At 41.6% G+C, this 22847-nt stretch overlaps 1 long non-coding RNA gene across 1 annotated transcript; it reads right to left on the reverse strand.

Moving 5' to 3' along the window:
• Positions 1-699: 699 nt before the first annotated feature.
• Positions 700-13566, reverse strand: LOC141987607 (uncharacterized). The gene is made up of 3 exons (XR_012639588.1): positions 11781-13566; positions 9621-9677; positions 700-1183 (listed from the first exon to the last, which is right to left on the reverse strand). It is a non-coding gene; the product is annotated as an uncharacterized LOC141987607 (long non-coding RNA).
• Between the last annotated feature and the right edge of the window lie 9281 nt (positions 13567-22847).

Genomic DNA, 22847 nt, shown 5'->3' on the forward strand with positions numbered 1-22847 from the left:
GTCTTCTGCCCCTACTCTGGCTCCTATAGGTGTGATTGTAATAAAGTCATGTTGTCAGCACCTCCTTCTACCATTAGCTGCCTGTGGAACGTCACTCAAGGGTCGGGTTTGGTCCTTAGTGGGGAAAGGCACTGTACACAAATTAATATAATTTGTGGGCAGATTTATTTCTGGCATCCAGGATTATTAATGCATGTTTCCCAAAAATCTAATCTAAACTTTGTTCTTCCTTCTCCCCATTCTCACATACAGATCAGGGACACCCTCTCCCAGGATTCATTTAACATGGCCTTCCACTATGAGTTCAGCATGTTCTATTTTTCAGTGTATCACTGTTAGTTTAGATCCCAGATGTTTAAACTTTCTCTAAACAGCTGAAGTTATCTGCTAAAATAAGGAAATTGCAGGGTCATTATTTCAGTCCCATGAACAACCATGTCCCAAAGTCTCTGAAACCCCAAAGCAACCAAGGCCGTTGCTGATGGCTGCAGCATCACTGGTCAAGATTGTTTGAACTGAAAACAGTCTTGACCAATGAGGCTGCAACCATCAGTGTCTTGTTTTAATATACTGTATCCTCTTTGAAAAAAGAAAAGGAGTACTTGTGGCACCTTCGAGACTAACAAATTTATTTGAGCATAAGCTTTCATGAGCTACAGCTCACTTCATCGGACGCATTCAGTGGAAAATACAGTGGGGAGATTTATATACACAGAGAACATGAAACAATGGGTGTTACCATACACACTGTAACAAGAGTGATCAGGTAAGGTGAGCTATTACCAGCAGGAGAGCAGTGGGGGTGGGGAGGAATCTTTTGTAGTGTTAATCAAGGTGGGCCATTTCCAGCAGTTGACAAGAATGTCTAAGGAAGAATAGGGTGGGATGGTGGGGGGGAGAATAAACATGGAGAAATAGTTTTACTTTGTGTAATGACCCATCCACTCCCAGTCTTTATTCAAGCCTAAGTTAATTGTATCCAGTTTGCAAATTAATTCCAATTCAGCAGTCTCTTGTTGGAGTCTGTTTTTGAAGTTTTTTTGTTGAAGAATTGCCACTTTTAGGTCTGTAATCGAGTGACCAAAGAGATTGAAGTGTTCTCCGACTGGTTCTTGAATGTTAGGAAATATGTCTTCTTAGGAAAGGTTTTTGCAAATATTGCAGCATAAATTGGCAAACCTAACTGAAAATGCACAGAAAAAAAAAGTCAAAATTAGTTAGTGGAGCCTAAAGAAACCTGGCCCTCTAAACAGTGTAATACTATTCTCTAGAATATGACCTTTGATATATATTTTGAGTATTATGATATGTTCTTCTTGCATGGCATGATTCTTTCTTCCTTTCTTTCACTACATTTGTAGTATAGCATTATAAACACTGCAGGCCATATTCTGCTCTCTTACACTGATGTAAATATGGAGTAACTCTCCTGAAGACATAGGAGCTACTTCAGATTTACACCAGTGCAAGAGAGCAGAATCTGGTCCTTATCAAAGATCTAATTTGAGTATGACAATATTTTTTGGCTACACTATTGTAATGTATGTGCTGAGGCTAGCAATGGGGAGGGTATAAAAAGGAAAAGCAACAGCAGTTAGTGAATTCTTGTTCACTCTGCAGTTTTGATAGCTCAGCCAATGTTTATTGTTTATTATACTCGTCTCCTCCCTCTTTACAGGATGTTCTGTGATAACTGCTTTCTGATACAATGTCAATTCATCTACATTCTCAGCTACATTGAATACCTTCCTTCATTGTCACTATAAATGGTTGGCTCCCAAAGATGTGGTAATTATTCTTCCTGCTTGGAGAAAAATAGGACTTAAAAACTTTTTTCTTGTGATTTGGACAGTTGCAAAACAGGAAGCAAACTATGCTCCTTAGATGTAGACAAATGTTGCGATACAAGGCAATCCACTTTTTTCAAAAAATGCACATGAGCACATTTTTATCCACTCTTCCCTAATATCCCAGACTCAGCTCCTACAGACGGTACTAAAACACCCACAATGTGGTTGCTTGCATGTGGTGAGCAGTGGTTTTCCTGAACAACAGCAGACTCTCACAACTGAATTTCAATGAGGACCATTCACTGTTAGTATACAGAGTGATTATTAAAGTGTTTGGGTAAAGGAAAAATGAAACAAAATTGCAGATGCTAGTAATTACTATTTAAAAGCCATGATGACTAAGGGATGGACTGTGTGCGACTCAGTAAAGAGAATACAAAGTGTGAGATGTGAGAAGAGGACAGGTTACTGGAATATGAAGTGTTTTTCTTGGAAATGATACAGTGTACATGTTTGCGTATCTATTTATAACAAGAAACATGACAGAAGCAAGTTTTTCTTGTTGAACATGGGAAGTGTCATATGGACTGTGAATATATATATAACTGTAAAATGTGCTTAAAAGCAGCTATTTAACATTTTAAGATGATGGTAATTAAACATGAATAAAAGATCCAAACACTTTTTTTTAAGACTTATAAAGAATCTTTAGGAAATCCTAATGATTATCTTAGTTAATGAACATGCATTTACATAATGTTTTTTATGCACTGGATGTAAAATGTTTTATAGATGAGCCAATGGATAATGCTTGAAGTGTATTTCCCTAGCACTGCAAGCTATTTTGTCCCAGCAAAATACACAACACATTCACTGTTTAAAACTTTCAGCAGTTTTTTTGCCCTAATACAGCGGTTCTCAAACTGTGGGTCAGGACCCCAAAGTGGATTGCAACCCCATTTTAATGGGGTTGCCAGGACCAGCATTAGACTTGTTGGGACCCAGGACTGAAACTGAAGCCCAGGCTCCACCCCCACCCATGGCAGCAGGACTTGGGCTGTGGTCCCTCTCCCCCCACCCAGGGTGGTGGAGCTTAGGCTTCGCCTCTGCCCCCACCTGCCCTTGGGTCATATAGTAACTTTGTTATCAGAAGGGGGTTGTGGTGCAATGAAGTTTGAGAACCCTTGCCCTAACACTTTTCTATAGCATTCACTAGAGAAATGGGAGCTCCTCATTCTTGTGTTTCACCATTTTACTACTCAAAGGTTATGGGAACTAACATTAAAATGGGGGTAAAGAGCAACAGAATACAGAGTGAAATCAAAAGAATTTCTTTCAGTGTAGAGATTAACTACAGCATAAGGCTGACAATTAAGTAAATATAAAGTCATAGAAAAAAAATTCTAGACTGAGGAAAAAGGCTCTTTTATGTAAGAATTATTAGACATCAGTTTTAATTCTCACAAGAAAACTTTGTTATAAACTTTTGTATGCAACATTTGGAGCTGAAACCAGCTAGAAGAAACCACAACCATATGCATTATGAGAAAAAAATTTAGCTTTGTATGACAAATGTCACTTGAAAATGGGCTTTGCTTTTAATTTAGAACATTGTAAACACATCAGGAGAAACTGGTTTTGATCATCTGCCAAATATTGCACAAATATTTCAACTAATAAATAACCTTCTAAAACAGGAAGTGTACTGTATATTTTATTTGTTCCCACAATCTTTAAGAGAGAGTCTCATTCCTTATGCTTCACAGATGTTGCTGGAAGAGAAGGAAATTAGATAGAACAGCATGTATTATTATCAAGAAGCATTTTAATCATAATGTAAATATTCAGGTATCACCAAATGTCTGTAATAAAATAAGGTCGTATTTCACTAGAGGGTTTGGCTCACTCATTTGTCCATCAAAAACCCAAGCTTAAATTTTAAGCCTGAATGCAGGGTGGATAAAAATCAATGATTTTTTTAAAAAATAAAAAAAAATGGATTTTTTTTTATTTAAATCAGATTTTTTTGATAAAACCTATCTAAAGATATCTTTGAGCTATAATATATCTTAATTAAAATTATCTCATCATGGAATAAGGATTATAAATTCTAATTCTATAGTACGAGACAATATATTCATGTAATGTTTAAGAAAAGTTTTGTAAATGAGTTCCAATAGTTCATGGATTAGGGACCCAATCTTATGGGGTTCCAGGGGCTTCTGTATAGATTATTTAGGTTAATCTTTCTATCTACCCAATGGGACTCAGTGCTCAGTCTAGAACAGTGTTTCCCAAACTTGGGATGCCGCTTGTTCAGGGAAAGCCCCTGGCGGGCTGGGCCGGTTTGTTTACCTGCCGCGTCCGCAGGTTTGGCCGATCGCGGCTCCCACTGGCCCCCACTGGCCTGCAGCGGCGAACCGCGGCCAGTAGGAGCGATCGGCCGAACCTGCGGACGCGGCAGGTAAACAAACCGACCCGGCCCGCCAGGGGCTTTTCCTGAACAAGCGGCATTCCAAGTTTGGGAACACTGGTCTAGAAGATACCATCAGAGATGCTTAGTTTTGCAGTTCTCAAACTGTGGATTTGTGTCCCCAGAGATAACATGCTTGTTAACAGCAAAAAATAAAGAAAGAAATAAAATAATATATAGAGGTGAGAAATAACAGACCTCAACCCTATTGTCCCTCTGCAAATTTGTGTACACAGAGTCAATCCCTTACCTCTCTCTAAAAGTGCAAAGTTTCAAAAAGTTCAATGAATAGAAGATTGTTGGGGGTGGAATTGATCTGGACAAGGAGAAGAAGTCTGGAGATAAATGCGAGAAGGGAGGGACAGGCAGTAGAAACAAAAGTGAAACTGTTTGAGCAGCATATTCCAGAAGTCTTGAGGTCTTTCTGAGTGTAGCCTTCATTGATTTGAGAGCTACCATACCATTCTCTCACTAGAAGGGCAAACCTATAATGGCAGCAGGCCGTAAAAGAGACTCAGTTTGGGAACAAGAACCATTCAAGAAATATATGTTTGCTGATGAAGTTTTAAAGAAAGTCACACCAGTGACCTGATGGAAGTCACTTAAGCACTTGGATTCAGAGACTGTTGAAGTGATAATCTCACTTTTAACAGCAGTAGCTTCTTCTGCCTGTGTAAAAGAATATTTTCTTCCTTTGGACTAATTCATTCCCAATTGAGAAATCGTTTGAGACCTGAAAAAGCAGGAAAGCTTGTTTTTCTTTTCCAGATTATGTACAAACAGGAAAATGAAGGTGAAGACAACTGAGTTAGCTGCAGAAACCAATATTTTAAGTTTCTCATGTTGACCTGGCTGACATAGTCGATTTAATTTTTTGTTTTTTTTAAAAAAAATATTTCATTTAACTATTTTAATTAAAAACAATTTTAACGAAAACAAACCTGATTTTAAAAAACTTGAATATTTAACTAAATTCAAAAATTCATATGCCTGTTTTGTTAAAATATTATATGTTTGCTGTTGAAGAAAAAAATCCAGAATACATAATGTTGTTGTTTTAGTTAAATAAAACAATTTAAATGTCTGTCTGGTGATGTTCTCCTCCTAAAGAGCATGGCAATAAATTCCTCCAAATATTAATGATCATTCACCACCCAGTGACTTCATAAATATCTGCTTCAATTGCCTTTGGTAAATGAAATAACCAAACAACCATTCATTTTCTGATATAGCTATAAAACTAATCTGAAAATTTTTCAAAATAAATCACTTAAAAATGAATAGTATGTACCTTCTAAAAATGAAACCTACATATATCTCTGAGTTGTGAAGAATATGTATTAAGGTTATAACAACCAACAAGAATGCACTTTATATAGAAATCCATGATTAAATCGAGTCTTCCGGACTAGTGATTTAAATCAAATCCACCCTGCATGAATGTATTAAAAATAATGTATATCTTAAAATAGTCATAGACCAGGGCCCTGTCATCTGGTCATTTACATTATGCCTATGAATTTGATAGTTTTAAGAGAGATCTATAATGTGGAAAAGCTGAATAGCCTGACAATGTTTTTTAAAAGAGATTACTGAACCACAGTTGTAATAATATGGGAATTATCTCATATTCTTAAACTGGGATGGACGTTCAGTTAAAAAAATTTTTTTTTTCATTCTTTGACTAAACATATGAGATTTTATGAGCTCATTCCTTTTCTGTTTTGATAGGAGTCTATCTCTGCCAAATAGTTGAGATTTTACAGAATGAATCCTAGAAATTAGTTTGTTTTTTTTCCCCTGATAGTCAAATTAAACTGGTGTTTTCTTAACTAGCCATAATGGGGCAAAATTATGCCTCGTTAAACCATCCTAAACAATTCCTCCCGCTTCTTGGTGTTAACCACGTACACTTATATTTGTATGTTTGTTTATGTATGTGCATATGTGTGTGCATATCTCAACTCCTCTTTCACTTCCTAAGCCATTATTTAGCTATACATATTTAGCTTTTAGTCATTTTTTCATCAGTTATTCTCTCCAGTTGATTAATAATTTTTGTTACTCTTCCCTCCAGTTGGAATATGTATGTGGTGAAATCCTACCCCCATTAAAGTCAATGACAAAACTCCTATTGACTTCAGTCAAGTCAGGGTTTCAGCCATTGTATTGAAATGCCTAGAACTGAATGCAACTGTCAAGGGCCAAATTCAGCCCCCTCATTTATAACCATGGAGAGCCCCAGATTCAGCAGAAGCAATGTCAGAGCGGGTCAGCACACTCTTTATTCCACTGAGGAAGGGATGATTTACTGGTAGATGGATTCACCAGCCATTTCTCCTTTCCATGGAAGGAAGGAAGGGGAAAGGGAAGGGCACCTTCTGCCAAGGTGTGAGTATTGTATTGCATGTTCATGTCAAATTTGCTGGCCACTATGACCCTTAGGACTCTGTCAGCATCATTGTCTTCAAGTTTTTTTGTCCCATTCAACATCTGTGTTTCAGATTATTATCCCTCAGATGTATTATTATATGTTTTTCCCAGCTGAATTTAAATTTATTTTCATTCATACTTCTCACTCCCTTTGTATAATTTTCCTTCCCACTTTGATGTTGCAACACCTGACAAAATTTGATATTATCTTTAAATATAATTTATTATGGGAACAACTAACCCCTTGAATAACTTCCTTGTTGGAGTTGGAATGGAGTAGCAATGGAGGGGAATTTGGCTCTTACTGCATACTACCTTTTAAGAGAAATTAGGGGTCTGGTTCAAATTCCATTGAAGCAAATGGAAGCCTTCCATTGACTTCAATGGGCTTTGGATAAGGCCCTTAATACAAACTTTAAAATATGGCTAAACATAATAATACTTTCTGTGGTATCCTATGAATGCAATCTGTTTAAGAAAATAAAATAGGATTGAACATCTTTTTTTTGTTTGATTTTTTGCCATTTAAAACATTATAGGAGTTAACTGGTTTCTAATTTTAAAAAAGTTTGCCTACATTTTCAAAGTGACTAGTGATTTTGGGTGACTGTTTTTGGTTGCCCAATTTGAGACACCTTGCATGGGCCTAGTTTTCAGAGAATAGGTAATCAGTATTTTCTGAAAATCAGGCTTCTTTTAGGTGTCATTTGGGTACTCAAAAATGAAGGCATCAAAAATCACTAGTCATGTTGAAAATTTAGGCCATGGTGACTATTTTTGTCTACTTCTAGTAATTTATTTTTTTAAATTATTACTTAATCTAATAGATTAAGAAGGAAGAAAAGGTTCACAGAAGTCCAGCCAAACTAATACAAGGAAAAGTAAGGAAACAGATTTTCTAAAGAACTTGAGTGAAATTCTGGCTCCATTGAAGTCAATTGGAGTTTTCTTATTGATTTTAATGGGCCAGACTTTTACCTAGGATGTTTATAGGGAGACATAATAAATACTTCCAGGGAATAATGTATACAAAAGAGAAATTTACACTGAACACCATCTGTTTTGTTTTTTTTTTTTAAATAAAAGGGGAAGTAGGATTAAGTTAAAGTAAAAATGCAATTTGGATATTTGGAACATTGTGATAGTAAGAATAAGCAGTTTATCTGGTGAGGTAGTTTTAACAAGCTTAAAGATATTGAAGTTCAGACTAGATATGTCTGCCTGAAAGTATAGTGCCGATTTCTTCCTACTTTGACATGGGGAGTTGGGCTGGATGAACAAAAAGGACTGTTTTAACCCCATATGTGGTGGTTTCTGATAAATAATTTAATCCCAATAGTTTGAGTTTATTTACCCATGTACATAACTTCCTTGTTTTGATTTACTTTAAACTTAATATCCAAAATTAATTAGTAGTTTTACTTTGAATGACGATCTATGCTAAAGTATGAACTTCAATGTATGCAAAAGGTGAATATACATTTTCTGACTAGTCAGTCTGAGAAGCAGATTTTTGCCACAATTGCATTACCTTTTTCATCTTCTTCTTATTGAAATAGTAACATTCTTTTGGAAAGCTCTAGAAACTTATGAGTGAATAGGAGAAAATGATCTAGTTGCATTACAGCATAACCAGAACTCTGGCAAAAAAAAAAAAAATCCAGGCATAAGTGGGGAACAGAATGAAAGCATGGAAGGAAGCCATTTAAGGGAAAAAATTGAACTATGAAAGCATGTAATTTTGCTTGTACAATTTATCATGAAGAGGAAAAAATAAAAATCCATCTCAAGGACAGAGGTTAAAGTTTAACTTAACAAAAATGTACTTTTCAGCATTTTTGGCACTTAATGTAAGGAAAAACTATGGGACTTGTCATTCCTTCTGGTATTTCTCTGGAAGGGATGAAAGGAATAACATCTCTTTTGTCCTGAAGTCTTTCAGTGGTGGTGGTGATGTTGAGACAATGTGGCATATTTTGACCCTATGGAAGCCCCTTTGCATACGAATTCATGGAGTGGGGCTTCTACAGGGTTTTGTAGAGATTTAGGCCTGGTCTACATGTCCTGTCTAACATAGTTAGATTGATCTAACTCGCATTGCAGACACAGGTAATGGAGAGGTGGATTTACTACAGCAACAGAAAACCCCCGTCCGTTGCTATGCTGCTGTAGCACTTATAGTTTAGACATACCGATAGTTGGGTAGAGAGGGAGAGAGAAATGTCTCTTAGAATTCCCTGAGGGATTTCACAAGACATTTAATGCATTCTATTATGGGATCATCAAAACTCTGGCAAAGAGAACTTGGACAAGTCCAAATGGAGAAGCCTGGAGCAGTTGTGCTACCCTGGGACATGTGGTGACATATGTGGGAGGACTGCAGGAGATCTGGATTAAGATGCTCTGGCCCTCATTGAATGCCCATCAGATGCAAGTTAGGAAGATTTCCTCTCCCCCCCCCCGGCCCCGACCCCGCCCAAACTCTGTGATGTGAACAAAGTTATGCTACTTCAAAGCTATATGTTTTTTTTCACCAAACTTTGTGCCTTTCATAGGCTTTTCCATGGAGGGACGTGACCTCAGTTTATATCATCTACAGAATCTGAGTTGACTCTAATGGATCATACAGTACATTTCATCCTAATCTTCCAAATCCTGTGTAGTCATAAGAAGGGGTGTAACTTTAGAAAGGGTGAGTTCCTCATTCAATGAGAAATTAGTGCCATGCTCATACTCAGGAGCTATAGATAGACAGACAGCTAGATATAGTCTATTTTATCCACACTATGTGCACAAGTCTTCTTCACCTTGAATGGTGATTGTAAACATCACAGCAAAGCTTCACACAGGTAACTGCACTTACAAACCCAAGCTACAACACTGCTGCATCTAGCACTATTTTTATTTAGAAAATGTTGTCTTACCCCATGTTCTGCTTCCAACACTTTGGTCCCTACACAGTGGCCTGGAAATTCACTAGCCTAAACAACATGTTAAAAAATGTTAAGATTTTAAAGTTAAGTACTCAAAAATAAGGAAATGTCAGAATTAAGTTTTCCTATGCAACCTTAATTCAACCCCTTTGTGCATATCCATTATCACAGCCTTTTTAACTATCACACACTAGTTTTTTCCACAGGACCCCTGTCTCATTCAATGAATGGGTAGTTATTCATTATTTCTTTTTTTTCCCTCCTCATTCAGTGATTAGCCCTAGAGTGTGTCCCTCCTGTTCTGCTCCTATTCATACTCCCACTCACCCAGCTCTTGACCCCTTCCCTCTCTACTCCTATCCACACTCCATTCACCCTGGCTCCTGCTCTCCACCACCCTCCTTGCCCTTTTATTGCTCACCCCTTTGCATCCAAATCAGGCTGCTTCCTCCTCCTCACTTAATTGGTTTTAAGAGAGAGCTGGACAAATTTATGAGTGGGATTGTATGAGCTGTTTGGGATGGTGGGGGTCAGGGCTCGGCAGCCCTGTGGGTTCCTTCTAGTTCAAGTCTGATAGTCCAAAAAAAATCTCATGCTTCAAGGCTTTAGCTGGTCACCTGCAAGGGTCAGGAAGGGATTTCCCCCACCTGCAATGCAGTCTGTATTTTTCTCCTTCCCTCTGAAACATCAGGGATGGCCATGGCTGGAGATCTGATACTGGATGGGGTGGGTCAGGGCACAGAGCATTCTCTTTCTCAGGTGTTTGACTGGCTGGTTCTTGCTCACATGCTGAGGGTCTAACTGATCATCGGACTGTGGGTTTGGGAAGGAGTGTCGTCCCGTCCCCACCCCCCACTCCCCATCCCCGTCCAATTGGCACTGCTATTAGGAGTTTTTCACTTATTTTACAGCAGTGGTTCTCAACCTATTTATCATTGTGGGCCTCATATGTAACCCACAGTGTGTTACCCGGGCCACAGGTTGAGAACCACAGTGTGGCAACAGCAACCCCAGCAGCTGAAAGTAGCAATTGCAGGGAAAGTCCAGCTCAACAATACTTGCAACTCTTGGCTGGAATATGCTCAGTGCAGACAGAATCTTTGGAAAATTTAGCTGTAAAGTGTTGGATAACCTTAACTATAGGTGGCACCCACATAAAATATAAAATGTTTTTCTGCCTTTGTTGTTCAGATATACAAGACATTATTGGGGCAGGGTGAACAGCTCTGTGCCAAAATCATTCGGAAAGTAGTTAATTCTGTCTAATCTATTCTGTTTTCCACACTTGAATGTTTAGGAGTGCTTGTATATGTAATTAAGACTCCTGACTGAAAGAACAGGACACATGCCTGGCCTCAAATTAGGTATTAAAAGGCTGATCTCAGTCAGGTAGCATAGAGCCGTTTCTTGTTAGTTAAGGAATGAGATGGAACAGGTTGGCAGCGTATAACCTAAGAGCAGGTAAAACTGTGCTTAACAAAAAAAAAAAAAAAAAAAAAAGAAGAAGCACAAGACTGTTTTCATTTACCCTGACTAGGACTTTCTTTTCTGTAACATTTTTTAATCATTCAGGAGTTAACCAATGCCCAATAAAGTCAATAGCAGTATTTCCACTGGCTTCAATGGACATTGGATTAGGGCCTCAGACATTAAAACATGCAAGTAAAGTGATTTCTCAAACAATCTGTGTATTTTTCCAGAGCTGATACATAATACTGGCCAAGATTTTTCAAAATTGGTGCCTAAATAAGGATACAGGAGCCTAACTTTGGGGATCTAAATAAATAGCCTGATTTTAAGAGTGATGAGCACCCAAAAGTTGAAGGCCCTGGAGAAAATGTGCACCAATACATATAATTAGCATGACTGTTCATGCAAATTGGGAAATTACGCAGATAAATGGCTGGCCATTTTGTATTTTTTTCCTGATTTTTTTCATACACAAATTATATAACTATTAGCTCTTTTGTTTTTGATCCCGGGGTGAGCCTTTTTTTTGGTCTGGGAAAATTACCTATATAATCAGTCTGTTCTTGGAACCAGTTAGATTTGAGATGACTCTAAGGAAACAATATTATTCAGCCAAGAGATCACTCTGTTTAGACTCTGTTCCTTGGCTTTGTCATCCAAGTCATCATGGTATACAATTACCTGCAATAGCTGAAGTAGGATGAAAAACTTGTAGAGCTGCTACTGGTGGTCTCATTCGGTGTCTAACCAACTGCTGCATGAAAATTCCTTGAAAATTTATACTGTGGCTGAGCAGGAGACTAAGTAAATGGAGTTGTGAGGGAGATGGGGGTTTTGTTTGTTTTTGCTTCCCACCTCCCCATCATTATAACCTCTGTGAAGTTCCAGTCAACTGAAGCATTTCTAGTGGTACACAGTCTGGTTGATCTTTACTGTCTCCATTTGGTAAAACAGTTCAGCTATGCAGTTTTCAAGCTACTTCACAGATAAAAATCACATGGATTTGGACTGAACTATTGCTGCCACAGTAGCAAATCATATGTAGTGAGGATAAATATGAGGTCTTCCCTGCATGAGTTCCAGACAATGTTTTTCACTGAGGTGCTGTGAGAGTTACAAGCTGATTGATTGGCAATCCCTTGATTTGAGGATGATCTCTACCACGGATTTACATATGGGTCCTGAGATGACTCAGCAGTCTGATCCTCGAACTACAAATCTGCCCACAGAAGATACAGACATTTGTGGCGGGCCAGCGGCTTTCTGGGAGAAAGTTATTTCTTTTTCCTTACTCCTCTCTTTCTCTTTTCAGCTTCGAGGGCAAAGTGCTTCTCCTCAAAGCAGGCCACTGCCTGATGGATGATGTGGCGCCATTGGGGTCGGTTGGTGGCTTGCTCTTCCCAGCTTGTGATGTCCACATCAGTTTTCTTAATATACACTTTCAGTGTGTCTTTGTAGCATTTCCTCTGACCACCATGGGATCTCTGACCATGGATGAGCTGAGAGTAGAGGATTTGTTTTGGGAGGCAAGAGCCTGGCATCCACACACAATGTCCAGCCCAGCAGAGTTGGTGCATGAAGTTCATTGCTTTAATGCTGGTGACATTGGCTTCAGCGAGGATGCTGGCATTAGTGTGGCAATCTTGCCACTTGACACGAAGGATCTTTCAGAGGCATCATTGGTGATACCTTTCCAAACTCTTGAGGTGCTGTCGATAGGTCACCCAGGTTTCGCATCTATAGAGGAGCGTAGGAACAACAATTGTCTTATAGACCTGGATCTTGGTGTCCTGCCATACGTCACAGTCTGTAAAAATGCGTCAGGAAAGCACTTGCTCACTGGATCCTGTGCTGTATCTCACTGTCGATTTTTGCATTTTGAGAAAGTTGGCTACTGAGGTAGCAAAAGTGCTCAACTATCTCCAAAGTCTGACCCTTGATGGTGATTTGCGGTAGGTCATATGCAAGGCCTGAAGCAGGTTGAGAGAGCACTTTAGTCATCTCAATATTGAGTGAGAGTCCTCGGCTTTGATAAGCTTGTGCAAGAAAATCCAGTATGGACTGAAGGTCATTCTCAGTGTGCACGAGGATGACACAATCATCAGTATACTGAATATCAGTAATTGAAGCCCTGAAGACTTTACACTTGGAGTGGAGATGTTGAAGATTAAAGAGCCTCCCATCCATTCTATATTGAATGTCAACTCCATTGGAGAGGTGATCTCTAATGAGGACCAAAATGACAGCTAAGTAGATGGAAAACAGGGAAACACATCCTTGATTAACCCCAGTTTTGATGACAAACAGTTCTGTCCCAAGGCCATTACAGAGAACCGTGGCAGTCATCTGATTATGGAGAAGCCTTAGGACCTTAATAAATATTGGAGGGCAGCCAAATCTGGCCAGCATCTTCCACAGGACTTCATGATTGACAGAGTCAAAGGCCTTTGTCAAATCAATGAAAGCCATGTACAGGTCCTGATTTTTCTCCTGAGATTTTTCCTGGATTTGGCGGGCCATGAAGATCATGTCGGTTGTCCCATGGGATGATCTAAAACTGCATTGAGATTCCGACAATATTTCCTCAGCAAGGGGACGTAATTGGTTTAAGAGGATATGGGCAAGAATTGTCCCTGCTATAGATAGCAAGGCAATGCCTCGATAGTGTCCACATTCCGACTTATCTCCTTTCTTAAAGATTGTAACAGTGTTAGTGTTTCTCAAGTCTTCTGGAATCTTCTCATTATACCAGATATAAAGAAAAACTTTGTGACGCTTCCCTATCAGTTCTTCACCTCCAAACTTACAGATTTCAGCTGGTATTCATGTGGTCCTGCTGCCTTGTTGTTCTTAGTTTGCATAATGGCTCATGGGAGGGTCAGCAAGAGATTCTCTTTCATGTCATTGAGGTACAAATTCGATAGTGGCATCAGAGACAGTTGACTCATGGTTCAGGAGTAACTCAAAATGCTCCTTCCATCTGGCTTTGATGGCTTCATTGTCCTTAAAATATGTTGAACCGTTTTGGGCTCGGAGTGGTGTGGATCCATGGGAGCATGGGCTGTAAATGGTCCTTATTGCCTGAAAGAAACTCCTCATGTCATTTTTATCAGCATAAAGCTCAATCTCCTTGGCCTTTTCTCACCACCACTTATTTTTGATGTCACAGATTTTCCTTTGGGCTTCCTTAAGCCTTGAGTTGCTTATATGACTCTTTCTTCTGCTGGTGTGATATGTTGTTTTGCCACATGTGATGAGCTCTTTTTTTCTGGTAAAGCAGGCCCTGAATCTCAGCATCATTCTCATCAAACCAATCTTTGTGATGGTGGGTGACATAGCCAATGGACTCAGCACATGTCGAGAGAATAGCAGTTTTTAATCCCTTCTAGAGATTTTCATTATCATCATCAGCTGTAGATATAGTGGCAAACTTCTCTTGGAGACACTGCTGAAGTTTCTCCCAAGTCACTATATCTTCAAGGGACTTGATGCTGAATTTCTTTCATACTGATTTTGCCTGCTTGTGATGCCTTGAGGCAATCTGGAAATTCATGATTGATCTAAGAAGGTGATGGTCAGTCCAACAGTCATCGGTTCCATGCATGGCCCTCATGATGCGGATATCCTTCCGATCTCGAGCTCTAACAATAACATAGTCAAGAAGGTTTCAATGCCTGGAGCGGGGGTTTCTCCAGGTGGTCTTATACTTCTCACTTTGTCTAAAGAGGGTGTTCATGATGATCATGCCATGTTCTACGCATTTGCTCAGGAGGAGGATGGCATTGGAATTAGCCTTTCCTTCTCCTTCTTTTCCGATAGTGCCATTCTAGAGATCTGACTCCCGCCCGACTCTAATGTTAAAATCTCAAGAGGAGAATGATCTTGTCCTCCTTGGGAATTTTGGATTGTTCCTTGATATCCTTGATAGAATCAAGTGTTGGGGCATACGCACTGATGACAGTAGCAGACTGCTTGTTGCAGAGCTCAAGACAAAGAGTCATAAGACATTCATTTATTCCTACAGGAAATTCTGTAAACTGACTGACAAACTTATTCCTAATTGCAAAATCGACACCATGAATGTGCCTGTCCTCTGCAGATTTTTCTTTCCAGAAAAAGGTGTAGCCTCCCCCTTTTTCTCTCAGTTGACCTTCATCTGGGCACCTTGTCTCAATCAGGGCAGCGACACTGATGTTATATCTCACAAGTTCCCGAGCGACAATAGCAGTTCTTCTTTCCAGCAGTACATTATCTTTGTTATCCATCAGGGTGCGAACATTCCATGTAGCAAAAGTCACTGTCTTTTTATAGCTTCAACCGCAGGCAGAGTGATCCCACTGGATGCGGTAATCCAGCCAGGAGTATATGAGACAGCCTAGGTTTAGGGCACCTTTTCTAGCCCTCTCCCCATGCAGGGTGAGCAGAGAGGATCCTAAAGAGGACTGCTCAGTCGTGACAGTAGCTGCCAAATTGCACGCCTGTCTCAGTCCAGGTGCCAGACGACCATCTAACTACTGCAGCCTACATGCAGATTCATGGCTAGGGACTGCCAGATTCACTAATACTGTCCCTATCACCACTAGTCCATCGCCACAGGGCTTGGAAGATTGGAAAGATGTTATTCCTGTGGTAGAAGCCTGCGCATGATTTCTTTTAATGTGGGGAAGCTCGTGTGCCTACAGCAACCACATGATCATGACAAGTTAGAGGTCTGGGGCCCAGTGGCAGGGAAAGTCTGAGACGACTGGAGATCTCCACTTGCTGCAGTCTTCATCTGTTGAGATGAAGCCGTTGAGATCCGAGGACACTCTTCCACCTGATTCACCATTGAGGACTTGGAGAATTGGACCGTACTTTGTCTTGGACCTCCCCTCAGATCTGTTCACCTTGGGAGACCCTACCAGAAATATGAAGCTCCCAATAACTTAGCTCTGAGGATCATTGGAACTCGCAAGCCCCTTCACCACAACAAGATGATGGTCCCCAAAGCTATGAGTCTCTTGGATGTTGAGGCACTGGGTTCATCACTGGAGGAGACTGCAAATATTACCCTGAGGGAAGCAGTGCCCGCATTTCTTAAAGAATTGGCTGTTTGATGACGGTTCAAGAAACGTTTTTTCCTTCCACATGGACAGTCTCTTCCTTTGGGGTGGGGGGGGATGATTAGAGAAAAGGTCGTGGTCATATAGCTCTAGCAATACCTGGAGTCCTTAGTTTTCCTAGATCAAGTCAATCTAGTTTTACATCCGGATATGATATAGAGTAGGGTGGTCAAATTTACTGACCCTCTGAGCTGCATACAATAATCTTTGTAACTTGAAGAGCCGGGTGCGCCTGCAGGGGCTCGTGGCTTCAGTCCTGTGGAGCTCACCTGCCAGGGCTTGGGGCTTCTGCCCTGCAGCAGTGTGGTGGGACTTGAGGCTTCTGCCCCATGGGAGGCACTTGCCAAGGCTCGGGGCCCCAGCAGGTGCATCCCACGGACCTGAAGCCCTGAGCCCCACCAGAGGGCAGAAGCCCTGAGCTTCTTTGCATTACAAACTGTGTATCACAACAGACCTAAAAGGAAAAGAGATGAGCATAGATACTTTTTATATTATAACAACTTAAAATTTATCTTCTCAGTGATTTGTGCATAATAACATAACATTCATTAAACAGTAACTGTGCAGCTGATTTCGTTTAAAAATACAACAGCTTTAGCAAAAGGGTAAATAATGTCTTAAACATCACATATCATCTACAACCCATCCATCCACTGTGAGCTTAGCAAATGTCTTTAGGCATAAGCCACCTTAAAATCAAGAAAAAAATTAGCTGAACAGAAGGGAAATATAATTATGTCATTCAACTGTTTAACATACAGCGTAAGTACTGGCTTGCTCATGAGCAGTAATAAAGAATTATGTCCAACAAACAGTCTATAAAGCGCAGGAGATTTTCTATAACATTTTATAACCTAATCATAAAAAAACCACATTTCTCCTAACTCCTAGTCTGAACCTGAATCTCAAGATAAATATATTGCCTTCGCCCAGTGCAGCAGTTTCTTGGACAAGCTGGTGCCCCCAACAATGTTTGTATTGTCAGATCTTGTGTCGTAGGCCCTGTCCACACTATGGTTGAAACCATGCTAATGATATTTAAACAGTGTTATTGAGGGTTCTAGTAAGATATCCCTGATCATTGTGCAAAGAAACCATTTTCTTATAAGCATGTGATTAAAGTGAGTCATTTTAACTGAATGCCAGATTGGAGGAAATTTCCACCTTTTGGACTGAGGTTCTTTTTTGGATGCCTGCTTTTTTGGGCTCATGTCATAATTCTGGTCCATCCATTATATGCTTTTCCGTGGAAAGAGGAAAGTTTTGTTGCCTGCCAAGCAGTGGCTCAGATTGTGTGTGCTTGGGGTAAAAGCCATCTGGAAACAACATCCCCATTCTACCATGCTATCGCATCAAACACAGTGCTCCGCCTCAGTTATTGTGTACTGTGCAGCTTCTGCTCCTGGAAGGTACTCTCCACCTGCAGTCAAGAGGAGCCTGCTTTCTCAGCTAGCAAAGCGTAGGACCTCAAGTATATGATTAATAGGAACTTTGCCAAAGCTTTCCCTGGATGGAGCTCTTCAAAAGGATGACCATCACTGGTATCAACAGAGAAAAGGACCAGTGTTATATGAAGATGGGTGACAACACTCATCTGTTCTGGAATTCTAATCCCAGGGAAACATGCCACTTTAACACCAGGCAACTAAAGGAAATTTAAACAAAGATAGATATGGTAGACCATCCAACCCACACATCCATGTAGCTGAATTAATTTCTTCTATTTGCTGTCCTCCTTTCATTCAACTTCCTCCTTTACCTGGTGATCAGGAAATGTGCCAGATCAACAGAGGTAATTTACTTGGATTATGTTACACAGATGTATGAATGGTACACAGCCAGGACTATTTCGATACTTATTGTAGTGATGAGGGCTATAAAATAAGTCTGAGCACTGTATGTATTAATTATCCTCACAACCCCTCTCTGAGGTAGGGAATTATTATTGCCATTTTATAGATCTGAAACTGAGGCAATGAGATTAAATTACTTGGTTTAGGTCACGAAAGGAGTCTATGGCAGAGCCAAGAACTCAGCACAGATCTCCTGTGTCCCAGTCCAGTGGTTAGGGACTATTTAGAAAAGCTGGACGTGCACAAGTCCATGGGGCCGGACGAGTTGCATCCGAGAGTGCTAAAGGAATTGGCGGCTGTGATTGCAGAGCCATTGGCCATTATCTTTGAAAACTCGTGGCGAACGGGGGAAGTCCCGGATGACTGGAAAAAGGCTAATGTAGTGCCAATCTTTAAAAAAGGGAAGAAGGAGGATCCTGGAAACTACAGGCCAGTCAGCCTCACCTCAGTCCCCGTAAAAATCATGGAGCAGGTCCTCAAAGAATCAATCCTGAAGCACTTACATGAGAGGAAAGTGATCAGGAACAGTCAGCATGGATTCACCAAGGGAAGGTCATGCCTGACTAATCTAATCGCCTTCTATGATGAGATTACTGGTTCTGTGGATGAAGGGAAAGCAGTGGATGTATTGTTTCTTGACTTTAGCAAAGCTTTTGACACGGTCTCCCACAGTATTCTTGTCAGCAAGTTAAAGAAGTATGGGCTGGATGAATGCACTATAAGGTGGGTAGAAAGTTGATTAGATTGTCGGGCTCAACGGGTAATGATCAATGGCTCCATGTCTAGTTGGCAGCCGGTGTCAAGTGGAGTGCCCCAGGGGTCGGTCCTGGGGCCGGTTTTGTTCAATATCTTCATAAATGATCTGGAGGATGGTGTGGATTGCACCCTCAGCAAATTTGCGGATGATACTAAACCAGGAGGAGTGGTAGATACGCTGGAGAGACCTAGACAAATTGGAGGATTGGGCCAAAAGAAATCTGATGAGGTTCAATAAGGATAAGTGCAGGGTCCTGCACTTAGGATGGAAGAACCCAATGCACCGCTACAGACTAGGGACCGAATGGCTAGGCAGCAGTTCTGCGGAAAAGGACCTAGGGGTGACAGTGGACGAGAAGCTGGATATGAGTCAGCAGTGTGCCCTTGTTGCCAAGAAGGCCAATGGCATTTTGGGATGTATAAGTAGGGGCATAGCGAGCAGATCGAAGGACGTGATCGTTCCCCTCTATTCGACATTGGTGAGGCCTCATCTGGAGTACTGTGTCCAGTTTTGGGCCCCACACTACAAGAAGGATGTGGATAAATTGGAGAGAGTCCAGCGAAGGGCAACAAAAATGATTAGGGGTCTGGAACACATGACTTATGAGGAGAGGCTGAGGGAACTGGGATTGTTTAGTCTGCAGAAGAGAAGAATGAGGGGGGATTTGATAGCTACTTTCAGCTACCTGAGAGGTGGTTCCAGAGAGGATGGTTCTAGACTATTCTCAGTGGTAGAAGAGGACAGGACAAGGAGTAATGGTCTCAAGTTGCAGTGGGGGAGGTTTAGGTTGGATATTAGGAAAAACTTTTTCACCAAGAGGGTGGTGAAACACTGGAATGTGTTACCTAAGGAGGTGGTAGAATCTCCTCTCTTAGAAGTTTTTAAGGTCAGGCTTGACAAAGCCCTGGCTGGGATGATTTAATTGGGGACTGGTCCTGCTTAGAGCAGGGGGTTGGACTAGATGACCTCCTGAGGTCCCTTCCAACCCTGATATTCTATGATTCTATGATCCCAACCCACAAAATGTAACACAGTAATTAGTATTATATGTGCAAACTTAGAAATGTTTGGTTTCTAAATACAAAAACTGTAAATGTTTGAAAATACACCAGAAAGTCATAGAACTGAAAGGGACCTCGAGAGGTCATCTAGTCCAGTCCCCTGCACTCAAAGCAGGACTAAATATTATCTAGACCATCCCTGAAAGGTGTTTGTCCAACCTGCTCTTAAAAATCCCCAATTATGGAGATTCTACAACCTCCCTAGGCAATTTATTCCAGTGCTTAACCACCTTGACAGTTAGGAAGTTTTTCCTGATGTCCAATCTAAAACTCCCTTACTGCAATTTAAGCACATTGCTCCTTGTCCTATCCTCAGAGGTTAAGAAGAACAATTTTTCTCCTTCCTCCTTGTAACAACCTTTTATGTACTTGAAAACTGTTATCATGTCCCCTCTGTCTTCTCTTCTCCAGACTAAACAAACCCCATTTTTTCAATCTTCCCTCATAGGTCATGTTTTCTAGACCTTTAATCATTTTTGTTGGTCTTTTCTGGACTTTTTCCAATTTGTCCACACCTTTCCTGAAATGTGGCACCCAGAACTGGACACAATACTCCAGTTGAGGCCTAATCTGCGTGGAGTAGAGCGGAAGAATTACTTCTCGTGTCTTGCTTACAACACTCCTGCTAATACATCCCAGAATGATGTTTGCTTTTTTTGCAACAGCGTTACACTGTTGACTCATATTTAGCTTGTGATCCACTATGACCCCCAGATCCCTTTCCACAGTACTCCTTCGTAGGCAGTCATTTCCCATTTTGTATGTGTGTAACTGATTGTTCCTTCCTAAGTGGAGTACATGGTACATCCAAAATCAGAAACAGCTGTTAGATCAAATTCTTCAACAGAGTTATCGTGTGCCAATGTGTGTAACTAGTTAAATGTCCTCTCTGCTGAGCTGCTCTAAACATGCCAGGCCTTTTACCAGCACCAGCAGGAGAAAGAAGCATATAAGTACTCAAGGCCTTGGAGCTGTAATTAGATATAAATATCTCAATTTTTAGGAATTTTCATTGTTTGCTTGAATGTTTGTTTTGTTTCCCTGGCAGCAGGGGCTTCACACACCTAACTCCCTTATCCCTGCTCATGTCTTACACCATGCTGAACTCCCATATTCCTGTACAATAGTGAGGAGAAAGTCTTATTGCATAACCTACTGGAACTTTCCTACAGATTTTTCTGTAGTAAGAAAACAGATTTCTTCTGTTAGTAAGACTTTAAGGTCTTGTATAAACTACATTTAACAACATCGATAGCTATGTAGTGGCATGGTTGATTTTACCCATGGTGTATGGGTAAAATTTTCAAAAGAGCCTATAGGCCTGTCAGCACTGCAACTGGATGTTATTCCCAGCACTGGTACACAGACTTGTGCTAGCTCAGCTTCAATGAGTGTGTTAAAAATAGCAGCATAGACACTGGAGCTCTGGAAAAGGCTCAGGTCAACCATCCAAGCTTGGACCCAGTGGGCAGCAAAACTTTGTCACTCATTACTTTAACAGCAACATGTTAACGAGTGCAAGAGACAAAACGTCCTAGTAGGTGTTGTGAAATTAAGACAATCTTTGTCAGAGAAAACAGCTAATAGAGCTCATTGCCAATGTGATGCTGGCAGACCCGGTGCCAGCTGAGGCCAAGACCCCTAAGCCTCACTGAACACTGACAAATGCCTAGCTGGAAATAAGTCAGTTTCACCTGTGTGTTAGTATTGTTAAAATAGATATTAAGTTTATAAGAAATGTGTTCAGTGTTTGGACCTTATGAAATACTTGTCAGTTTCTGCATGCATTACTCTCACTTATTATATCTCTGTGCCATGTTAGAAGATAATATTTAAGTGTTTGCTTTGTAACTATAAAAGTGCTTGCTATGAAACTGGAAACCCCCACACCCATGAAGAGAGGACATGCACAAACCCTTGTTTAGGGTTGCCAGGTGTCCGGTTTTCGGTCAAAAAGCGATCCTGGCAGCTCTGATCAGCACTGCTGACCGGGCCGTTAAAAGTCTTGTTGGCGGCGCAGCAGGGCTAAGACAGGCTCCCTGCCTGCCCTGGCTCAATGCAGCTCCTGGAAATGGCCAGTATGCTTCAGCCAGGGGCAGCAGGCTTGTATAATTTTTGGTGGTGCCCAGAATGGGTCCAAGTCCCCACCTCCCCCACACCTGCCTAAGGCTCTGGGAGGGATGGGGGGGGTGGTTGGGGTGCAGGCTCTGGGAAAGAGTTTGGGTGCAGGAGAGGGTGGGGGGTGCAGGCTCTGGGAGAGAATTTGGGTGCGGGAGGGGTGTGGGCTCTGGGAGGGCGTTTGGGTGGTAGGTGTGGGCTCTGGGCTAGGATGGGGTTGGGGTGCAGGAGAGGGTGTGCGAGGGGGGTTGGGGTGCTGGGTACGGGAGGGGGTTTGGGTGCTGCGTGTGGGCTTTGGGAGGGGGTTTGGATGCTGGGTGCGGGCTCTGGGCTGGGACAGACGGTTGGGGTGCAGCACGGGGTGCGGAGCTGGGCCGGGGATGAGGAGTTTGGGAAACAGCAGAGAGGCTACCCTAAAGCTGAGGTGGGGGGCCAGAGAGGAGGACTCCCCGCATCCGACTCCCCGCTGTCAGCAGCGAGCTCGGGGGAGGTGCGTGGGGGTGGCAAGCGGGGCCGGGGGAGAGACCCGGCCCCAAAGATTGGTAGAGCCGGGCCCCCTGGGCCCTGAATTTGCTGAAGCCCAGGCACCACGGGGCCCATATAACTCACCCACCTCTGCCTGCGGCCCTGAGGTGCAGGAGTAGCCAAGGAGGCTCTGCGTGCTGCCCCTACCCCAAGCGTTGGCTCTGCAGCTCCCATTGGCTGGGAACTGTGGCCAATGGGAGCTGTGGGGCCAGTGCCTGTGGGTGAGGGCAGTGCATGGAGCCCCATGGCTGCCCCTGTGCCTAGGGGCCACAGGGACATGCCGGCTTCTTCTGGGAGCCACCTGAGGTAAGCGCCACCTGGAGCCAGCACAC

Source organism: Natator depressus, chromosome 5 (assembly GCF_965152275.1).
Source record: "Natator depressus isolate rNatDep1 chromosome 5, rNatDep2.hap1, whole genome shotgun sequence".
Lineage (NCBI taxonomy): Eukaryota > Metazoa > Chordata > Testudines > Cheloniidae > Natator > Natator depressus.